General features: G+C 38.0%; 2 pseudogenes; both read right to left on the bottom strand.

The window, feature by feature from the left end:
• Positions 1-7,292: 7,292 nt before the first annotated feature.
• On the bottom strand, positions 7,293-9,208 carry LOC113199499 (thyroid receptor-interacting protein 11 pseudogene; annotated as a pseudogene).
• Positions 9,209-9,478: 270 nt separating this feature from the next.
• Positions 9,479-12,227, bottom strand: LOC144249036 (thyroid receptor-interacting protein 11-like; annotated as a pseudogene).
• Positions 12,228-23,958: the final 11,731 nt, after the last annotated feature.

Here is a 23,958-nt window from a genome sequence, read left to right as displayed (position 1 = left end):
TGGTTTATATTTTATCTTAATTTACAAAAATAAAATTTTTATCTACTTTTTTGTTAACTTTGTTTATCTTCCCCACTTACTGTTTTTGATCAATTTTTTTTAATGTGTTTAAGCATTACTGTAAGGCTAAGAAAAGTATGTAAAAAGTCCAGACATTTAATGATACATTCTTACAAATTAAAAAGGATGCATGAAATTATACTTTTGGTTTCACTGACAAAACTTATCTTCCTGCTGGACATATTTAACATCTAGAAATGGAAATTAATATCAAGTGACTTTTTAATAGAATGAAGATAAGTAAAAGGGATAGGTGTCATGGCATTTGAATTAAAAGAACCTTTGAATTTATGCACTGAACTTTATGTTCAGGCCCTCCCACTGTAATTTTCCTTTAGTAGTTATACAGTGTTTTATTTTATAAACTAAAGAATTCACAACTTTTCTACATCATATTTTTTTTTTTTGCATATAGCCCAAATTCTGTGGTATATATCTTTTTCATATGGGTTGGATTTTTCTTGTTTTCTGTTATATAAATGAATCATTTTGATCTTAATATAATTAAATTTAACAAATATAATTATAAAAAAGGTTGCAGCTATAGTTATTATTGCTGTCAATTACCTGATAGCACAGGAACAAAATTTTAAATAAAAGATGTCGCGACCCCTTGCCCGCAAGGAAGACGCAACTCAGGAATCTTCTTTCAGCAGTTTATTCAGGTCCTTGATACTTTTTCTTCTTTCAGTAGTTTATTCAGGCCTTTGTATTGACATGTCTTTTAGCTTCTACTGCTACTCCTACTGCCACTACTACTACTGCTACTCCTACTGCCACTACTACTACTCCCGTGTGCCCCAGCCTTAATAAAGCAGATAAAGCCCCAATGCACAACTGCCACGTGGACTTTTCTCATAGGGTGCCAAGTCACAGCGTGCCATCTCATTCTGATAAGGAGTTGTTTGTCACAGACTACAGGGGAAACCAGCGCCATCTTGTAATGGCGGCCACAGTTCACAGAAACGGCTCACCACAGTTCCCCCTTTTTTGTTTTATTACGACAATACAGGCGAGAGTAGAGGTCCTATCCCACTGTGCAGAAGTGGCTGCATAGTATGGCCCAGCCTTAAGGAGGGCCCTTCCCCAAACCTGAGGCCATATCAGCCGACGCCTTTTTTCGTGGGGCGGGGCGTGGACGTCAAACCCGCATGCAATAGGACATGCTCCCCTTGAGGTCCACTCAAGTGGATCACTCAAGTGCAGTGCCTTGCCTCGCATCCTGTATCGTGACGATGGTAGACGAAGGGGGACAGCTGAGGTTGTCTTCGTAGTGCAGACAAAATTAAGTTGTCAACACCCTAAGAGAAAGGCACGGACAACAGAGAGGGGGAGAAATTTGGTTGTGACATCTGCCGTTGTTAGATAAAGGTCAAGACGTTCCTGTGGAACACATATGTCATGGCCTTGTGAGCTGGCCACCTTGACATGCAGAACAGGGAATTGGGGGCTGGGCCCCGGGAGCCAGAGAAGGCCTGCTACCAGCAAGTCAACCTCTCTTTCTGTTGCATGTCAAGGGGAATCAAGTAGCCCCTGTCTTAGGTCATCCACCGCCCCTGCACTGCTTACCCGTCTCTGGGGAGGCCCCATTCCCCTGTCTTAGGTTGCAGTGCAAGCGTGGAAGTTGCCCGTCACTGGGTACTACAAGATCAGCTCAGCGTGTTGTGGCCAACAGGACATTGTTATGGTAACCGCCTCCATAAACAGGACCCATGACCATCACCATCAAATGGCAGGTGTAGTTGAACCGTAAGATTAGCTAGCAAAGATCCTAGTGCAGAAAGGCAGGGAGGAGAGGTATGCACAAAGGAAAGATATGGTAGAAGTTCCAACATTAGAAGAATGACAAAAGAAAGACATGTCCATCCCAGTGCAATGTTATAATAACTTGGGGTGCAACGACCATGTCAAAGGTTTACTGTTTAAGATGCGCAAGCCAGACCTGTGGCGAGTTGCCATTTTCTAAAGCAGCAAGAGCTTGTATGATCATAGCCTTATCGTGAGCACTGCGGGCCTTGAGGCGACAGAGAAACTACAAGCAGAGAAACATACCAAAGCAACACATTGCACCAAAAATGCCTATTCCCACCCATTCCTTAAAAAAGGAAAAGGCAGAAGAAATCCAAAGGGTGAATTGTCCCAAAGTCACCGGTATGACACGGGTGTCCTTTAAAACAGCTATCTGAGTCAGTTGAGACTGGATCAAATTTTTTGTCACCATGGACCAATTTCCGGCCAAGTACTCTCCGATGATGCGGGAAGCATTCCTGGAATTATTAAATCTGACAGAGGTTATGCATAAATGTGCACGTTGGTCAACACAACCCAAAAGCACCAAGTCAGCCAATTCTTCTACCTGAGCTTGGAGTAAATCTATTCTTTGGTTGGCAGCTAAAATCCCTGGCAAAATATGTTGATTAATTTTACTTTGAGATTCAAGTATGTTGGAAGTTTGTTGAATAATCTGATTAATAGTGGCAGCAGTTTGGACCTGATTAAGAGCCTGTTTGCATTTAGCAAGCTGTTCCTTAATCTTCACTTTATCAGTTAAAAGAGCATCCTTTACCAATCTCCATAGAGAGAAAGTAGCAATCGGGACTCTATCTGGACCCTGGTCCCTCAACAACTTTTGGAGATCCTGCTTTACCAAATCCCAATCACTGTTATTAAGAAAGCCTCCCGTCAGAAACCAAGGACAAGCCTGGGCTATAGCTTCAACGAATTTAGTTGTTGTCTTGGTTTTTATTTCTGTTCCTTGTTTGTTTAACAGTTCTTTAACTTCGTTGGCCAGACGAAGTTTCACTGTTGAGTTACCCATGGTATGTACTCTGTCTCTTTAAATTATATTTGATCCAATCCTCCCCCTTCTCCCTTAGAAGGTGAGCCTCCTCCGCTTACCTCTGCTTTCCGAATCTCGGTAAGGACCTCCAGATGCCAAGTCCGGCTAACGGAAACCGAGTCCTGCGAGATACTTTGAGGTTAAAAAATTTTAAAAAAATCACAAGACACCAAGGTTCTTCATCCAGGAGGAGGCATGTGTGCCTTTTTTTTTTAAATTTTTTTTTATACTTTGGAACAATTTTTGAAAACCTTAGAATCTATAAACAAATTATTATATTTTGAGAAGAAATATCAATGAAAAGAAAGTTAAAACCTTTAGATATTTTGGAGAAATAATTATAATAATTTATCATTTTATGAGTTTGAACAATAACCTTGAGAATTAGAAATTACTTGATTGTATTTTTACTTAATAGCAAATTTATAGTAAACGCATTTATCTCAAATATCTGTAACTGAAAAGGCAGAGTATCTGATAAATGTAAATATAAAACATAAATTATGGGTTTTCTGTTGAAGAAAAACAATTAGGCAAATATATATTAACTAATTAATTAGGCATGTGCTAATTAATTTATAGATTAACAAATATAGGTTATCTAAATATCTAAACACATATATATATATATATATTAAGAATAAGAACATAACTTATAATTGTATTAACTTTATGTAACCACGTGGTCTTAAAATATTTGGATCCATTTAAATTTATTTTTAACTAGGATTGCACTCTTTTATGTGACGTCACTTGATGTAACTGAAATAAGATCCTTGAGTATACAGTTTTATTTTTATAGTTAGAAATGAAAATAAGGATTTTTTGGTCATCACAGGAACTTTGCCGGCTTGTTCCTGTGGCGAGCAAATGCATCCTCATAACCTTCAAATTTAAAAGTAAAATATAAAGAAGCATATTTGATATCTCTCATCAATAGAACATTATTTAGTAACACAACTATAGAGAAAAAGTCAGGTTATTTAACTTAGAACTAGCTTAAATTTAGGACTGTAACATGGAAACCTGTGGAATTAAATTTTGTCTGAAAAAGATATCTTTCATTAGCATTTACAGGTAGGCATTAAAAAAAAAAAAATACAGGCTCCGAGCAGCTCCGGTAGAAATCTGAAACACAGCAGTACAGGTTAGTGGCTGGAAAGCGGGACCAGAAATCCTGTCTGAGTGACTGTGGAACAACCAATCAGAAGCCCGAAAAGGTGTGGGAGGTGGGACCAGGAAGCTACTCTTCCGGCCAGGCACCCCATGGTTACCATGGTGATGCAAACAACATGGAGTCCGCTGCCCATTTTAGGGGCAAAAGTTCTCCAAGTTTTCCTAGCCAATTGCATTTTGTTTGAGTTTGTCTGCATTTTTTCGCGCCTGGCTAAGATCTTACTGCGGTAGCAGTTTGTTCTGTCTCTGTGACCTGCGGTTGCAGCTCTTGTATATCCTGCACTTCCTGGCGTTCCCCTGGAGAGTCTACAGATAGAAAGGGGTTGGTCCGTGGGAGGTGACAAAGTCGCCCACTCCCCAGGGTATCATTCCGTCCCTGGATTGCCCAGTAGACCTTGGGGCGGGCCCCTGTTCCTGTTTTGAGGGCAGCGGCCAGAACCTGTCCAGTAATATGAGCTCTATCAATATCCTTATAAGTTCGAATCATGTCATCAACACTCTTTGTTCTGGTAGATTTAATAGCATTTTGGCAATAGGAGTTTACATTTTTAAGAGCCAATTGCTTAATGACCAGCATGGCTTGTTCCAAGTTAGGGAATATTTTCCTTGCCACCTGCATCAATCAGGCAATGAAGTCAGAATAAGGCTCAGAGGGTCCTTGAGCAATTTTTGAAATTTTTGTTTTAGCATTTGAAATAAGTAGACCCTTCCAAGCCTAAATGACTGCTGTAGCTACCTGAGCATAGACCCCAGGATTATAATTAATTTGTTGGTTTATGATAGCATATTGTCCCAAGACTGTTAACATTTCAAGGTTATGCCATGGGAAGCCGGCGTCCTGATTGACTCGGGCTAGCTCGCGACACCTCTCTTGATTTTCACCTTTTCACAACAAAAAATCCCCTCCAGACAACACAGCCATGCAAAGCTGTTGCCAGTCACTAGGTGTCAGCTGATTGGCAGAGAAAGACTCAAAGAGAGTCAATGTAAAGGGGGCATGGGATCCGTAATTAGTAACTGCCTCCTTTAGTTGCTTAATATCCTTAAAGGCTAGAGGAACATGCACTCTGGCCGGCTGTCCATCCAAGTTTTTAATTACTGGGAAGTTTGGGCCGTCTTAGGCTGCCACTGAACATCCCCCAGCCTTCTGGGGTTGTCCTTGTCCCAATCGGGGTTATAAGGAGGGAGCGTGACAGCATCAGGGCCGTAGGTGCTTTAAATCTTGACTTTTTCAATTGACCCTCCAGTTCCTCTATCTCCCTTTCCAGTTCTTTTTCCTGCCAGCTGTTACCATGGAGCCCAGTTAGTAACTCCCTTATCTTAGAAATGTAGTCAGCACTGTGAAGCCCAGCTCAAGGCCAGAGGCCTTGTTACATATTTTTGTGAAAAACTAGTAAGGGAGTGTCCAGTGCCTGGAATGCTGATTTTTTCAGACAGTAGCCAAATAAAACAGGGCAACATGAAAATAGGAAGTTTATCTACATTAAACCTTTTTGTAGAGATTTTTTTTTTTTTGCTGAAAGTCCTAAAATAAGCCATGGTGAATATTCTGGAGAAGGTCAATTAAGACTTTTCTGTGGGCCTGATAGGGAGGGGGAAGATGAGAAGGCGGGGTTGAGAGCGGCTAGGGTGGATCTAATTCCTCAGAACTGTCCGAGCTACTTGCGTCCTTGGGAGTTTTTAACTCAGTCAAGTCCGGATAGAGCCTTCTCCTCTGTTTAACTTCAGACTCCCTTATCTGTTCACCACTCTTACTCCTAATACTTTCTGCTACCTCGCTATGTGACCCCTCCGATTTTTCTTCATGCAATTGCTCAAGAATGGCCTGACCCTCGCTCACAGCTTCTTGGCATTTACCATCTGTTATACATCCTCTAATTAACTTCCAAAGTAGTATAACACCATCCTTCAAGATACCCTGCTCACAAGCGAAATCCAGGTCCTTCCCTAATTTGTCCCAGCTGGGAATCGTCAGACTCCCTGAAAAAACAAACCAAAGAGCTACAGAGTCAGTCTCTTCTAAAAACCTCTGTAATGTGCTCCGCTTCACTTTAAGTCCCTTAGAACGCAGTAACCCATCCAAGGCCAGCAAAATTGGGCTTGAGGGAGTAGCACCCATACTGTTCCAAACAGTATAAAGAAAGTGAAAATACAAAACTCCGCTCTCTCCTTATTTACAGAGGAGCGTCTTATTTTATTATTTTCCCCTGCTCTCTCTTTATCTACAGAGGAGCGCCTTATTTATTATTATTATTTTTTTTCCGCTCTCTCTTTATCTACAGATGACACAACAACAAAAGAAACACAAAAAACAAAAGCGAAATGACACAACAAAAGAAACACAGAAAACAAAAGTGAAAGTACACAGTGCAGCTGCAATAAATGTGAGGCTCTCTCTTTCTTTGTAGAGGAGCTGACCCCGCTTTGGACGCGGATCCCATTTACTGGGACTATCCCTTCTTTGATCGCAGATCCCACTTACCTGGGACTAACCGGTGCACCACCCCTGACTGACTGAAAGTTCTGGTTCCCGGGTCTCGGCACCACTTGTCGCGACCCCTTGCCCGCAAGGAAGACGCAACTCAGGAATCTTCTTTCAGCAGTTTATTCAGGTCCTTGATACTTTTTCTTCTTTCAGTAGTTTATTCAGGCCTTTGTTTTGACATGTCTTTTAGCTTCTACTGCTACTCCTACTACTACTTCTACTGCTACTCCTACTGCCACTACTTCTACTGCTACTCCTACTGCCACTACTACTACTCCCGTGTGCCCCAGCCTTAATAAAGCAGATAAAGCCCCAATGCACAACTGCCACGTGGACTTTTCTCATAGGGTGCCAAGTCACAGCGTGCCAACTCATTCTGATAAGGAGTTGTTTGTCACAGACTACAGGGGAAACCAGCGCCATCTTGTAATGGCGGCCACAGTTCACAGAAAAGGCTCACCACAAAAAGAGCTACAGAAAATAAACACAAATAAAATTTTAATAAGTGCTACAGCAAAAGAAAAACCAAACAACAACATACAAAAAAAAAAAAAAGAGAGAGAGAGAGAGAGAAGAGGGGAGTCAAAACACCTGGTAGCTCTATATACCAATTTTTTCTTTTTCTTCTTCTCTGCAAATACACAACTTCTTTTCAAAAAGGCCACTCTGTAAATAGTTCAAAGTGTTTATGGCTTCTTTAAACTGCTAAATCATCTCTGGCTTGAGAATCATCTATTGCTTTAAAAGGTCCTTTGGTACAACCCTTGCACAGTTGTCAGGGGACACTGGCAATGGTGTAAAAGTGGGCATGAAGTCTGTGATGGGATTCAAATATAGATTCCCAGGTCCACCATGTCCAAGTCCAGGTAGGCTCATCAGTGGCACAGCCACAGAATGTGGTGCAAAGAACAGATTCACAGCCACTCTTTTACAAGCTCTGAATTCTGCTGCACCTGAGCAGAAAGTTTTGGTTGTTAAACACATGAAGAAGATTTTGTTTCCAGAAATTTAACAAAAAGTTCTGGCAAAGAACTATTAAGCAGAGATTGCTCATTTGGTCTCAAAAATGTGCTGGGGACAATTTTTTATTCTCCCCCAAGCCAACCCGTCATCCACTTAGTAACACCACAGTCATCTTCATTCAAAACTGCTCCATTTTCTTTTTTTAAATATACAGGATGCTTTCTAATAACTGTAACTCTTCATGACACTTACTTTTTGATGTATGAAAATGTCCAATAAACAGGTTTCTCATTAGGGCTTTGTCAATTTTTCCTTCTGTGCCATTTTCCAAGTTCAGCAATTTCTTTTGTGATTATTCAACATTTCTTGTTCGAGTTCATTGTCCTTTTCATGTCCTTCAATCTGTTCTTCCTTTAGATGTAACTTTTGTGTAAGTCTGGTTGCTGAATCCAACACACTGTTGGCTTCATCCAAATGTTCCCGTAATAATAATACCTCTCTAGATTTTCTTCCTTTTCCTTCCATTCGGTTATATATTGTCTTTCCTTTTCTAATTCAGCCGAATACATAGCTTTTTCTTCTTGTTGGAAATGCTCTAGAACTATTTGCAGGTTAGTTAATGACATGTCATACTGCTTTATTTGTTCCTGATAGAGTGAAAGCTGCGATGCTTTCTCATCTCTCTCTTGGGAGAGTAAATGCACCTGTTTCTGCAGGGACTCTGCCTGCAAACTGGCTTGATGACTTTCATTAGAAGAGGAAAGTAGCTTTTCCTCCAATAGTGTGACTTTTCCTCTCAGGTTCATCTCTCTCTTCTCTCAGCCAAAATTTCCCAGATTTAAGAATCTTCTCATTCTAAAAGATGTCTCCCCAGTTCTTTGTCCATCCTGGGATTTATGTGTAATTGTTTGTCACATAAGTATTCAACCTCTTACTGGAGTGTACTCTTTTCCATCTGTTGGTTCTTTAGGGACACGGTTAGTTGGTCTGTCTCCTGCTGACATAGAATGGTTTATCCTGAATGGATTCAATTGTATTTAAAAGCCAATTTCATTCTCCAGCCTTGCCCTGTTCTTTTTCTTGATACAGTTGCTCAAAAGCAAGAGTTTTCTCTTTCATTGAATAGTACTCCAACTCTTGTTCTTGCAGCATCACAAAGAACTTCATGTTCGTCTCTTGTAATGCTTCATTCTACATTGCCTTTTCTTTGGATGTTTTCATTATTTTTTTTCAATTTCCCCTTTTAGTTGAGAAATGTCCATTTCTAAAATTAATATCCTCTCCTTGAAGTTAGCAATTGCTTGCCACAACAACTCATTTTCATTCACTTTGTTAGTGAACTTTGCATTTGAAGAAAGTAACTGATCACTTTTGGCTTGGATTAAGAGGTCTTTTTCTTTCAGTAAATTTTGTACCAGACTTTGTTTTTCCTTGAGCTGTTTAATTTTGGAATTTGGTTGTTCATGTTCTTTCTTTTTTCTCTCGGAGATGGCAGCAGTTGCACAAGACAACCTGTGATTACTTCCCTGGAGCATCCTAATGGTAGCATCCTTTTCTTGCAGTGATTGTCTCAGCTCTTTGACCTCTGAGGACTGGGAGGTAAGTGATGACATAGACAAGAGCTGCAGTGTAATCATATCATGTTTTCCTGAATAAATTTTAGCCTGAGGATCTTGTTTCTCCATGTCTTTCTGCTGGATAACTTTAGTGAGTTTGCCAACTTCATCTTTGGACAGCTGATCAGTCTTTTGGTTAAAGATATATTCTTTTCATTTAGAAGTTGAATATCAAGTTCTCGTTCTTGGATTCCTTTCATTTATTTTTCAGTTTCATAGTTATACAAGTTGTGTATTCACTTCCATTTTCTATAGGAAGGCTTTAACTATTTTTTCTTGAAAACTATCAGAATTATCTGCTGGTGTATTGTGTGTGTCTCCCTGCAACTGGGCTTTTATTTATTCAATGATTTTCTGTAAATTCTTAATTTCCTCATCTTTCTGCTCCATCACAAAAGGCTGTAATTGACTACATTCTAGTTCCAAGTTTTCACACTGTTCAATTATTTGTCAAATTTCCACATTGAGCTGCTCTTTTTCTCTCTTCAAGAAATCACTGTCATTTTCTGCCAAAGATATTTTTTAATAATGTTTTTATTTGATCCTTATATTCTCTAATTTTTAACTCTAATTTTTCAGTTTGTAGAACCTGAATAGTTTTTTCCCATCTCACCGATTTTAGACTCATCAGTTACTGTAACTCCTGAGTCACCTTAAACTGATTTTCAAGTTTTTCAATCCTTTCTAAGTAGTCATTTAATTTCTCTCGATACTGGCAATTTATCTCTACCAGTTTCTTTTGATGTGCATTCTGAAAACTGACATTTCCTCTTTTTTTTTTTTTAAGAGAGAGTGAAAGAGGGGAGAGAGAGAGAGAGAGAGAGAGAGAGAGAGAGAGAGAGAGAGAGAGAGAATTTTTAATATTTATTTTTTAGTTCTCGGTGGACACAACGTCTTTGTTGGTATGTGGTGCTGAGGATCGAACCCAGGCCAAATGCATGCCAGGCAAGCGCGCTACCGCTTGAGCCACATCCCCAGCCCTGACATTTCCTCTTGATGATGATCAAGGTCTTGAGTTTTGTTTTGCTCAAGTGACTTAATAGTATCTTGTAGTGTGCAGATTTTACTTTGATCAGATTATGTGTTCCCTTTGCCTGAGCTATATCCCTCTAATGGTGAATATGAGATTCAAGTCTTCATACTTCAATTGACAGTCTGTTGATTTCTTATTGTGATGAAATGATATCACTGAAGTTCATGTCATCTCTGGAAAAAGCTGAAAACTGACTAATCTCTTTACTAAATGAAGGTGAGGCAGTGGTTTCTGGTACTCCACCTTCTCCAGAATCTACTGACTGCAGTGTTGACAACTCATCTTCTAGTGCAAACTGTCTTGCTTTATGTGGCCTGATTTCTACTTATTTCTCTTCCAGTTCATTCCCATAATTTGGAGATTGATGTTGGATCAGTAGCTCTGATGCTGCATACCTTTCTTCCAGCTCAGTACAATAGATTTTAAATCTTTTATCATCCATTTGGTATCTTCAAGGTTCTTTATTCAATAATTAGTTAAACCTGCTTCTACATCCTTGAAATAATAGAGAACCTCATTCTAGGTGACTTGGAGATACTGCTGGTGAGGGAAGCCAAGCTGTCCCCCATGTGGCCCAAAGAGTAGCCAAAGCCAGAGTCTAGGCCTCTAAACCAGGACAATACTGTCACAATTTCAGTGAGCCATCAGACCTGCTCTGACAACCACCTCAGTCTCTATCCACCTCTTCTCTGAACCTCCTGGAGCACCAAGGAGTTAATTGTGACCCAAACACTCAGAATTCCATGAAGGGTTGGGCTCTGCCAACCATTTCATTCTGCCGGGAAATGCAGAGCCCTGGCCTGGGCTTGCACCAGTGAATCCCCACTAGTGACCCAGTCACCCCACTGGGCCTTAGCTCTTTCTCTAAATTTTCTGCCCTTGGGCTTGGGTGAGTTCCCCCTCAGTGTGGGCAACTTGTCCCAGCTTGCCTCTGCTCCTGCCACCTGGGCGCTGGTGGCCATATCACCCCTATCTCATTCTTAATGATAATAAACGTGAAACTTTCCCACTAGGATCAGGAGCAATTAAGTGTATCCTCTCTTACTACTCCTTTTTAACCTCTTACTGACTTCTTAGCTAATCCCTCTTGTGTGTGAGGTGAGCACTCTATCACTGAGCCCTAGCCACAACCAAAAAAAAAAAAAAAAGAAAAGAAAACAATGATGGTTTTTTAATGGGTTGGGAGTTTATCTCTGTGGTAGAGCATTTGCCTACCAGGTATGCCATCCTAGGTTTTCTCCCAATACCAAAGAAGATTTTTTTTTAGAAAGAATGACTTTATACAGATAGTATAAGCCATTATATATAGATTATACATAAATTATGAATTGTATTGTATACAATTAATCACACTGAAAGCAAGAATGTGAATTCAGGTTCCTAATTCAAGCCATCACCAATTATCAGGAGAAGGGCTCATTACTATTGGGCTGAGGAGTGTGATGCTAAAGATCAGAGACTCCTTTTCCACATGCATGCTTTGTAGACCTAATGTCTTTTGTGAATTGTAAAATGAGATGTTTTTGCTGTAATATAGACTTATTTATAAGATTAGGATTTATATGACCCAGACTTATGTATGAGACTGGGACTTCTAATTTTTTTTTCTTATAAATAAGTCCTAATCTTATTTATTTACTTACTATTGAAGTGTGGATTTTAAGCAAAAATTTTAAGTATATACTGGAAATGTTGCTTTCCTGCTATATTTTTTTTTTTCTGAAATATCAAGCTGTCTGCTTTATCTGCTAACTTTGGAAAGCCTGTGGAGTGCTGATGCTCTATGCTCTGTCCTGTCTTTTCAATTGCATCCTGTGGTTACAGGCAGCATGTACTGTGTACTCTGTTGTCTAGTGCCATGGCACTACTGTGTCAAATAGAGCTGGTTTATCCGGAGTTGAAACCTAGGGGTAGTAAGTAATTATTTCCCAAACATGTCTTTTCTTCCTGGGTGTCTTTCCTTACCTGGGTCCCCCGGGGAGTACCTGAAGCCTGGGCAGGATAGCCTGGATCCTCCTCAACTGCTCTAGTAGGTCTAGACATGGATTTCTTCATATTGCATTTTAAATACAGCCTCTATTGGAATAACATTTTGTGCTAGGTTTGGGTTTGAAAAGTAAGATATGATTATTAGTAACAACAAATGAAAGGAACAAGTTGGGAGATAATGAACCTGTTTTCCAGAGGACAGTGTACGAGCAGTAGTCCCTCCCAGTGACCTCCTTTCCAACAGCCATCAGGAGGTTTTGTCTCTGTTTGTTCTCTTTGTGGAGCTAGAGAGAAGGAAGCTCTCCATGGGAGATAGTGCATTTTGCTCTGGTGCTCAACCCTGACCTTCTGATCTCTGTTTCCCTCAGGAGCCCTGTCTTTCTCTGGTTTTTAATTGCTAGAACAGAAGACCACAGGCTGGGTAATTTATAAATAAAATAAGCGTTTTCTTAGTTGATTTTTTATTAATTCTATTCAGTTATACATGAGATCAGAAAGCTTTTTGACTCATTGTACATAAGTGGATCACAAATTTATGTTTTCCAGTTGCACATTATGTGGAGTTGCTCTACATGTGCAGTCGTATATGTACCTAGGGTAATGATGTTCATCCCATTCTACCATCTTTCCTACCTGCATCACTTTTTCCTTTTTCTTCCTCCCCATTTGCCCAATCAAACTACCTCTATTCTTACCCCCCAACCCCCTTTATGGATCAGCATACACTTAACAGAGAAGACATTAGGCCTTTGTTTATTTAACAATTGGCTTACTTTGCTTAGCAGGATATTCTCCAATTCCAACCATTTACCTGAAATTTCCATAATTTTATTCTCTTTTAATGCTGAGTAATATTTCATTGTGTGTATACACCACTGTGTCTTCACCCACTCATCTATCCAAGAGCATCAGTACTGGTTCCACAGTTTACTTATTATGAATTGAGCTACTAGCAAATTAATGTGGCTGTGTTTTTATGGTATGCTGATTTTAGGTCCTTTGGATATAGACTGAGGAGAGGAGTGGGATACGTGGGTCAAATGGTTGTTCCATTCCAAGTTTTCCAAGCTTTCTCTATACTGCTTTCCAGATTGCCTGCATCAATTTGCAGTCCCACCAGCAATGTAAAAGTGTGCCCCCCACATCTTTTCCAACACTTATTATTGTTGGTATTCTTGATAGCTGCCATTCTGACTGCAGTGAGATGGTATCTTAGTTTTGATTTGCATTTCTCTAATTGCTAAAGATGTTAAACAATTTTATATATATTTGATTAATTATATATCCTCTTCTGAGAAGTGTCTGTTCAGTTTTGTGGCCCACTTATTGATTGGTTATTTGATTTTTTAGTGTTAAGGATTTTGAGTACTTTATATACCCTAGAGAGTAGTGCTCTATCTGATGTGCTTGTGGTAAAGAGTTGCGATCATTCTGAAGGCTCTCTACTCACCTCACTAATTGTTACATTTGCTGACTTTGCTGAGAAGAAGCCTTTAAATTTGAGTCCATATCATTTATTGATACTTTTTAAAAATATTTTGCTATAGCATTCTTATTAAGGAAGTTGGGGCCTAATATTACATGATGGAGATTTTGGCCTACTTTTTCTTCCATTAAGCACAAGGCTTCTGGTTTAATTCCTAGGTTCTTGATTCACTTTGAGTTCAGTTCTGTGCATGGTGAGAGATAGTGATTTAATTTCATTTTGTTCCATATGGATTTCCAGTTTTCCCAGCACCGTTTGTTGAAGAGGCTCTTTTTCCTCCTATGTATGTTTTGGTTCCTTTGTCTAATATAAGATTACTGTAATTATTTGCGTTAGTTAGTCTCTTTTTTCTCTATTCTTTACCATTGGTGTACAGGTCTATTTTGGTGCCAATACCCTGCTGTCTTTGTTACTATTGCTGTGTAGTATAGTTTAAGTGTAATACCACTAGCTTTATTTTTGTTGCTAAGGATTGCTTTGGCTATTCTGGGTCTCTTATATTTCTACATGAATTTCATGTCTGCATTTTTTATTTCTGTGGAACATTATTGGGATTTTGATTGGGAAGGTATTGAACCTGTATAATGCCTTTTGCAGTATGGTCATTTTGAAAATATTAATTCTGTTACCCAAGAAGATAGGAGATCTTTCTAACTTCTAAGGTCTTTTTCAACTTCTTTATTAGTGTTTTGTACTTTTCACTGGTGAAGTCTCTTACTGCTTTTGTTTGGTTGATTTCCAATTTTTTTTTGAAGCTATTGTGAATGTTACAGTGGTCCTAATTTCTTTTTCAGTTGATTCATCATTGGTGTATAGGGATGCAATTGTTTTATGGGTGTTATTTTTATATCCTGATAATTTTCTGAATTTATTAGTTTTATAACATTTCTGGTGGAGATTTGGGGTTCTAATGATATCTCAGTAAATGCAGAATAAGCATTTGGCTAAACATAGCATCCAAGAAGCTAGGAAAATACTTATTGAAGGAAATATACTTATTGTAACAAAAACATTTATTGTTGGAAAATACTTCAACATTCTAAAATATGTTAAATATTAAAATATGTTAAAGCCAAGGCCAGTATCATTCTAAATAGGAGAAAACTGAAAGCATACCCTCTAAAAAGTGGAATAAGACAGGGATGCCCTCTCCCACTGCTTCTATTCAACAAATGTCCTTGAAACCCTACTCAGAGCATTAGGCAAAAAAAGGAAGATAGAAATAAGAAATTAAATGATTCAAGTAGGAAAAACAAGTGCTTAAACTTATGAACAATTCTCAATACCTGCAAATAGCAACCAAAGCCAAAATGAAGAAAGAACCTCAAACTGACATTAAGACCTTGTAAAGACAGAAGTAGGTGCCTCACTGATTCTTTCAGAGAAAGCGAACTGATAATCTAAAGATTGGGCCTCTCAGATTCTACTGTTAAATGAGTCCTCTAGGGATGGGCCTCTCAGATTCTACCGTTAAATGAGTCCTCTAGGGATAGAGTTGTGACTCAGTGATACAGCACTTTCCTCACATGTGTGAGACTCTGGGTTCAATTCTCAGCACCACATATAAATAAATGAATAAAATAAAGGTCCATCAACAACTAAAAAAAATATATATATATATATATATATATATATATATATATATATATATATATATATATATATATTTAAATAGTCTTTTAAGAAGTTTAAATGATCTGGCCCTCCTACCATGAATGAGCATTCAGGAACCCAGAGTAGGTAGAATCTTATCTCAGAGACATTTGTGGTTGGGTACCTGCTATGTGGAATACACTTAGAACTTGTGGGACATCCATGAATCTTTAATGTAATTGCTATATAAAAACAGCACTGATTGAGTTAAAGTGAGAAAAAAAATAATACACAAGAAAGCAATGATTTTTGGATCCCAAACTGCTAGTTGTGATGTGAGGGGAAAAATTCTAAGATGCTCTCAAATCCTTAGCCTCTAGAGAACTTGCACCTACCTCCAGCTCTATGATTCAACAGTAATGTTGCTGCCCCTTTGAAGATATTTTACAGATGTGATTATGGTCTTCAATCAACTGAACTTAATATGAGGAGATTGGCCAGGTGGGCCTTATGCAATAAGGTGGGCTTCTTAAAATTGCTCTCTAGGTGGTGGTGGAAGTCAGAGACTGTAAACTATCCTTTTTCCATGGAGAAAGACCTGCAGGTAGCCTCCAATAGTGGAGCTGAAGCAGAAGAACACTGCAATAAATTACACCAGCAGCCAATGAACTTAGAAAATGATCCTGATCTGGGTTCAGATCCTTACTTTGACCAACAATTTGGCTGCAGCCCAATGAGGCCCAAAGCAGGAAACACAGTTTTGCTGGTCCTGGACTTGGGAACCATAAACACAATAAACTGGTGATATTTTAAGCGACTAATTTCTGGCAGGTACTCAGGACAATCGCACTGAGAAAAATACTCAGTCAAAAACTCATCATTCCCCATGGGACAAAGAAGGATTACCCTGAGCTCCAGATGATTAGACCATAAACAATGAAGAAACATCTCCAGGCCGTGGCCTGGATCTACTGCATGGGCTGCAAAAGCATTTGAAGGGTTTTGAGGTGATGCAGACCAGGGACAGCCATGGTTTCCCCACTTCAATCCTTTCCTGTAAGAGACTCTGTGGGGGTTGTCCTATTTCTGCCCTATGGATGTAATTGGGAAAAGGAGGGGCAAGGAGCAAGTCCCTTTTGTCCCCAGGTCTTCAAATGAGGAAGAATTTTACCAAGAAACCTCATCTGCATCCAGAACTCACTAGATGACAGTGAGACTCTGGAGGCTTGGGATGAGGGTGAATATCATTTTCAAGCAGGAAGCATGTACATGTTTTGTGGCTGGGGATCTGACTGTAATGGTTTTATAGTCCATCTCCATATTTAACATCCTTCTCATTGAGACATGGTCTCTGTCCCATCTTTGGGCCCTGGGTGGCCTGCGTGACTGCTCTGGTGTGGAAGCAATGCTGAGTGATATCTGATGTTGGTTTGAGAAGGCTGAGGTTTTGACAGTTTCTTTGGGCTTTCTCCATTTTCAGCCTGCAACAAAGCACCTTCTCTGATTTCACCATGTGGAGAGGTCACATAGGAACACCAGAGAGAGAAAGACACCAAGCTTCCAGTCACTTCTATAGTCCAGGATGAGAGTTGGGAGAAAAGGAGACTTTAAGAAGATCTGGCCCCATCCACTATCTGATACAAACCACAGAGAGAGAATAAAGACAGCCTTGCTGTAGCATGTCAGGCCTCATGTTCATGACAAAAATCAGCCATCCTTATTTGTTTAAACAATGAAAGATATGGAAAGTCAATCAAGCAAACATAACCCAAGAAAATTTCCAACATAGCAGAAACATGGAAACAGCTAACAACCTAATCTCTAAATTGAAATGATCTTCAACTACTCAAAAAAAATGAAGGACAAAATGAACTTTGTTGGGATCTATTATACTGAAAACCTGAGCTCTGAGGACAGACAAAGAATATCCTTTCCTTCATGGCTCCATTAAGATAAGGGACTCCCAACTGACTTATCCATTCCTTAAGTACTTAACTCACAAACCATACTTCTTTCCTGTGCTGGGTTCCCCCCACAAAAGTGCATAATTATGGGTTTTCTGGGGGTAGAATTTTTTCATACTTGTGAAAAACATAGCAAATTTCCTAAATTGAGAAAAATAAATGAGGCCTGAAACAATTGTGCTTATATTGGTATTCTGAAAATTGAAATAGTCCGAGAAAAGTTATGTCAAAAGCAAGGGTACTTTTGTGCATGTAAGATATTTTAATATATTTTAAGTGACCACAAAATCTGGTTCAAACTCTAAGCTTTGATGAATCCTAGGTAGTTAAGAAATGCTCAAAAGTAGTAAAGGAGTAAACACATGTATTTGTGTTTTCCATGCACACATGAGTAATAAAGATTAACTTAGTGTTTGGGCCTCATTTGGTTTTCTTTCATGGAACTGCCTGCAATGCACACTGGCATTCCCCTTTTAGTTGTTGCTATATGGTGGGAGGCAATCTGTCTATGCTTTTTCTGCTAAATGAACTTGGTAAGCACAAACCACAGGTAATATTCAATGAAGGGTAGGTGAAAAGTCTTTACACATTAACAAAATTACAGAAATGTTTGTATTGTAACCAAACTACTTCCAAAGTAGATAGGGCTCTGGGTGTGCTGATCTGTTTTGTCTTTCTCTGAACTATATATATATATATATATATATATATATATATATATATATATATGCTTTCAATTATGATTTATTGTTGAACTGGCTTATAAATCACATTTCCCCTTTTTTCTTTCATTGCTTGGTCTCTTACTCACATTCCTTTTCCCTTTGGGTTCCCCAGGACCTGCCCTCACCCTAGCCTACCTGGGGCATGCAGGAAGTGCTGAGATCATCCAGAGGGAAAGAGAAAGGGACACGAAAGAAGATCCAGAGAACTGGTTCAAAGGGGGCCTTCTTTTGCATCGCTGGTGTTTAAGCCTCAGGATTTTGACTCTGATAGCAGATGTCAGCCTCTGACAATCTATCTCCAAATGATGACAATTCTACTTGCTTCCAGTGAGAAGAAGAATCTACACATTATAACCAACCAGTAATTATGAGCACTAAAGTTGGTTATCTAAAAGGACTGAGAACAAAGAGGAGTGGTGTGCAAGTAGTTTTACTCTAACACTTCTGGCCCTGCTGAGCAGCATTTGCATCAAACAGCCAGTATCCATGATACTTCATCATTAACCCTGTCAATCATATAGGGACTCCAGGACTCAAGTATTTCTGGCTCCAACAGAGAGGTCAAATTTTAATGTCATTTCTAATCTTAAATCATGAGACTTATTAAATCTTCCTGCTTTTCTGAATCTTAAATATTCATTCTACATAGTGTGCTTTTATAAATCTCATTTAAAATTTAAAGCTCTATTATTCAAATTGTTCTGATACTAAAATTTGCCTTCAATAGCATATTTTCTCATGCAGAATATATGATGAAAACTTACTAAATAAGATAGGTGGGTCAATTATGATTAAAGTCAAAAGGATATTTCATATGGCTTCAAATCTTTTCAGAATACAGTTATTATATATACTCCCATTGAATATATTGTGCATTACCATGCATTCTGGGATTAACTAAGCAATGCTCAACAAAATTGATTATGTTGAAGTTAAATTGCACACATTTGAATATTAAATATGAGAAATTAAGAGTAACAGCAATATAAAATGATGTATATGAATATGCATTGATCAGCCATTTTAAAATGAATGTTCTATAATTCATTTTAGGAAGCCAGCACTCTGCATGTAGATTTGCACAGTGCAGGTTTTGTAACTTAGTAACATCTTGAATAGAAGTCAACTTTAATTAGCATTGTCAAGTTCTTAATAAATTATCAAAAATTATTTCAGCTTATAATCAATTTTAATAGAGTAGCAGAGGTCTACTAAGTTGCCTATAGTCAAACAAAAATCAGAATTATTCACCTTTTCCCTATAACAATTCATCAAGAAAAATACTGTGTCAACTCTTACCCAAAGCACCTCATACTTTGACATTTATGACCTTTTATTTGATGGTTTAATCCTTCTTTGTTTAAAATCTGGAGAAATTTAACACAAAGAAAAGTCTCTGTGGATATAATATTGATCTCAATGTCCAACTCAACAAGTGATGTGGTCTCATTATTTAGATTCCATTCAAGAAAAGACATGGGTTTGTAAAAGTAGAAGTTAGAATAAAAAAAAACAGCCATTGTTCAAAACCTGGAAGCACCCTTCAGAGTGGAAGCAGTAATTCAGAGGTTGAGAACCCCCAGCTTAAGAGATAAGATCCACACTGATGTTCTGGTTCAGGCAGTTGAGGAGGCTGTGGCCAGATTACTGTCTGAAGAAGAGTTTAGTTTTCAATGTCTGCTTCACACTAAATTGACTTCCCTTCATCTGCAGTATTGTGTGCATGCTTGTTTGTTTCTTAGCATCCCTTCCCAGTATTATTCTCAGGAAAGAATCCTAGTTTCATTGCACAGAATAATGATTAAAATTAATGATCAACCATGCCAGAAAGATTCTGACATGTGTCTTCAGAGCATCTTGACTAAGGAAGGCATCAGAGTGAATTAACAATAGAAGCCTTCATGAAAATAAAGATATTATTTACCCAATGATTTAAAAAATCAAGTAAACACTCAGCCCCTACACTGTTGCTCACTCAGTGGTTGACCAAACAAGTCTTTCTTATAAATGAACTAGAGAATAGATAGGAAACAGCTCAAAAAACCCTCAAAGTTGTAAAAATTAAAATTTATATCTAAAAATAAAAGAAAAAAATGTAGCCAGAGCTCCAGCACTCCAGCATCCCCACAACCATTAACAATGACAAAAATATTCCACACAGAAAACTTGTTCTTCAATACACTGTCTCATTACAAAAAAAAATAATTTGAAGAATATTAGAGAAATATCTATTTTAATATTAATTTGATTTAAAAAAAAAACAAGACTAGGTGATAATTTAAAATGGGGAAACAACATGAAGTCACAACAGAAAGTACCTGCTACTAAGTTAGCATGAGGAATGGAAATTTACCTTGGAGTTTTAAGAAAAGAAAACAGGAAGCAAAGAATCGCCCTTTCTGTTAAAAAAAAAAAAAAAGGAGCAAAAGGAGGAAGAAAAATAGACTGTTCAGCTGAGGATAGGCCCCAAAAGAAATCAATGTTTTACTGTTATAGGTGGGGAGTATATGATATGACAAGCTTCATTGTCAAAAGACCTTTCTGGAAGTGATACCCTATGACAATGTACTTATTCACCAAGCTGGAAATTGTCCTTTACCTAATTAATCCTTAACCAGAGCAGCCATTATCCAATGTTTTCACCTTCTCCATGAAGGAAATCTCAAGCTGGTAATCAATTTGGGGTTTGAGTAAAAACATTACTTAATACTGAGCTCCTTGCTAAAGTTTTTACATTAATTTTTCCTTTTATACTAATCAGAAGAAGGCAAATCTTATTGTTGTAATAAATGTATGGGTACTAGTATTCAGTAAGTCTTGGAATAGGTTAAATGGCCCCAAATGCCAGAAGTGTGGAGAAGCCCCTTGTTGAATCTAACTTATTAACCATAGTGTCATCTGCATGTTCAGTTTTATAATCAATAGTTTGTGATGCCACATCAGAAACTCAAAATATTGTAAATATTTTTGATAAACTTAATATTGTAACAGTTTTGGTAGAATATATAAAAAAATAACTAGTTTTTATGTTTCAGGGAAATAAATTTCTTCTCTGACCATTTTGGTGATTATTGAACTGAAATTATCTGAAGGAGGATATTCTAATATCTTTTTCTCACCTGGGTTCTTCCTCACCCTAAGTCAGGTGGGAACAAGTGACATCGTTTGGGAAGAAAAACATTTCCATGGTAATACACACTTCAATTAGTCCCTGCCTGCTGGAAATGGAGAAGCTCCTTTGGAATTCTTCCCTGGATATGATGTGACTCAGAGGGAGCTCCACACACACCCAGCTGTCATTGCTCCAAGTTAAATTTTATAAGTAGCCACTGTTAGTTCATCTGCCCATAGTGACATATTGAAATTCTCTCCTGTTAATCCCCAATCCAAAGGGCTGGACTGTGACTGAGCTTTCCGAAGTCAGGAAGGCAACTTTTATTCTTTGTGTCTAATCTGAATCAGCAGCACCTGGGAGAATTTTGCCACTCAGCTTCTCTCCCCACCACTTGCTTATGTACTTATTTTTATTTTATTTATTCCAAGACAGGTTCAAACCAAGTTGTTGAGGCTGACCTCAAACGTACCCTCATCTGGCCTCAGCCTCCCACATTGCTGGGATTTCTGTGAAGTGCAGCCCACATGGTTTTAAAGCCCATATTCTAGACAATTAACTTCAATCTTCTCTGAAAGAAGTGATTTTTTTAAATAAAAAATCACATTAATACAAATTCAGCAAATTTTACTGTGCCAAACCACAAGAAACCCAAGCTGCCACATCCCCAGATGGGGGTTGACACTATGGTAAACCTTCCTGCAGCTAACAACCAGTATTCCTAAATTTTGCAGTGCAAACCAGACTAGTGTGTTCTCAGAACTTCTCCTTGTGCTTAATTTTAAACTCATCTAAAATAGAGGAAGGGGGATACTCCTCTTTCCACCTTGCATCCATTTTTCATTCATACCAGCCTAGTGACCCTCCAAACTTTTTCTCAAAGACTTTATTCTGAAATGAGCACCTTGTCTCCCTCAGCTTGCAGCAACAGTCCCCTTCTCCTGAGAGCTCAGGGAATTCAGATAACCCCACATCTTTCCCATCCCACCACTCTTTTCTGTTTTCATATTTTATTGTAATGGCACAGTGGTGCACACTTGTAATCCCAACATCTCAGGAGGATAATAAGTTGAAAGGCATCCTCATCTACTTAGCAAGGCCCTAAGCAACTTAGCAAGATCCTGTCTCAAAATAAAATTAAAAACAACAACAACAACAACAACAACAAAAGACTGAGGATGTGGTTCAGTTATAAGTGTCCTAGGGTTAAATCCTTAATACAAAAAAAAAGTATTATAAATTGACAATTTAGCATTGTACATATTTTGGGCTACAATATGGCTTATGAACACAATATAGAATATAAATTACCTCAAATATACATTACCTCAATTACTTATTATTTTTGATGAAACATTGGAAACTTACTTTTAATATTGTTTATCTCAAAATTATTTACTATTTTTATTATGCTACATAATAGAGTTAAATAAAAACTCGATATCCCTCCTGTCCAATATTCTGAACACTTTGACCTTCATACCTCCACATCTCTGTTCTCTAGCCTCTGTAACCACCATTCCATTCTCTGCTTATTTGAGTTGGGTTGCTTTAGATTCCATATATAATTGAGATATTGTGATATTTGCATTTCTGTTTCTGGCTTATGTCACTTAACATAATGCCCTATGCATTTATCTACATTGTCCTGATGTCAGTATTTCCAGATTTTATGGTTTAATAATGTTTCATTATAGATATGTTTCACATTTTATTTTTCTGTTAATCTATTGATAGACACAGATTATTGTCACGTTTTGGATGTTGGGAATAGTATCACAATCAACGAAGGCAGATATCTCTTCATATGAATTTCATTCCATGTGAGTATGTAACCAGAAGTGAGTTTTCTGTATCATGTGGTAGATCTATTTTTAGTATTTTGAGAAACACTTATAATTTTTTAAATAATGTTTATACTAGCTTACATTCTCACCTATCCTCCTAACTTTCTGCAGGGACTACTCATTTAAAGACTTCACACTAACTTTCTCTTCCCTTTCTCAATGAATAAAGTTTACCAATGTACAAGTGTCTCTCTTCTCTTCATGGAATATCTTAAAGCTTGAGCTCCATCTGCCTTCTTAGAAACTTGGTAGTTTTGATTTAGGAATAAGTGTGTTACATCCATGCACATGTGTGGGTAAATACATAAACACATTGACTATAAACAGCAGTATATTTATCTGAACATTACAATTTGTAAACTGACAAAAACATACTTTACATACTTAAAAGTGAATATATTTTATATTAAGAGGAGGATAGGTTGGTTATGAATGACAAATAAGACATCAGCTAAAATTAAAAGAATTTACCATTCCAACTTTATTGTATAATGCTCACAGTTTTCCCATGGATGTTTAGATTGTAGGACTTTCCAGTGATCTAGAGCTTCCTAGCTCATGAGGTGAGAAGCTTGTTCTGCCATGTGCTTACATCATGTTGTGCTTCTCTTTCTAGAGAAAAAAAAAAGGGCCCTTAGTTCTTAAGGTATAACATACAGAATCCTAAGAAAAATAAACATTTTGTCTTTAGATGTCAGTTATCTCTGGTATCTCATTAAAGGGATGGTAGCTGACTCATAGAATGGTTGACTTTTTATTTTGAAATTAGGTGAAGGTTCTCTTCTGCCAGAAAAGTCTTCCCTCTTTTGCCTTCCACCAGAAAAGCAAAATTAGCAATTGTGTGATCTACTGTCCACTGCAATCAACAAGAAATAACTCAGAACCTGCAAGAGCCTAATGTTCTATGTAAGTTGAATTCTTGTCCATTCTGATTTTTGCCTCAGAATCTTCTGCCTGTACTTGTTGCTTATAATATCTTGAACCTAGGGACGCTACTAGTATTTCCCAGAGGCAAATAAATCCCAAACACAATTTCTTTCAGTGTCTGCGAAATAAAAACCATCCTCTCA

Source organism: Urocitellus parryii, chromosome Y, assembly GCF_045843805.1.
Source record: "Urocitellus parryii isolate mUroPar1 chromosome Y, mUroPar1.hap1, whole genome shotgun sequence".
Classification (NCBI taxonomy): domain Eukaryota; kingdom Metazoa; phylum Chordata; class Mammalia; order Rodentia; family Sciuridae; genus Urocitellus; species Urocitellus parryii.
The sequence above is the reverse complement of the archived record's forward strand: the minus strand, read 5'-3'. Positions and strand labels throughout refer to the sequence as shown.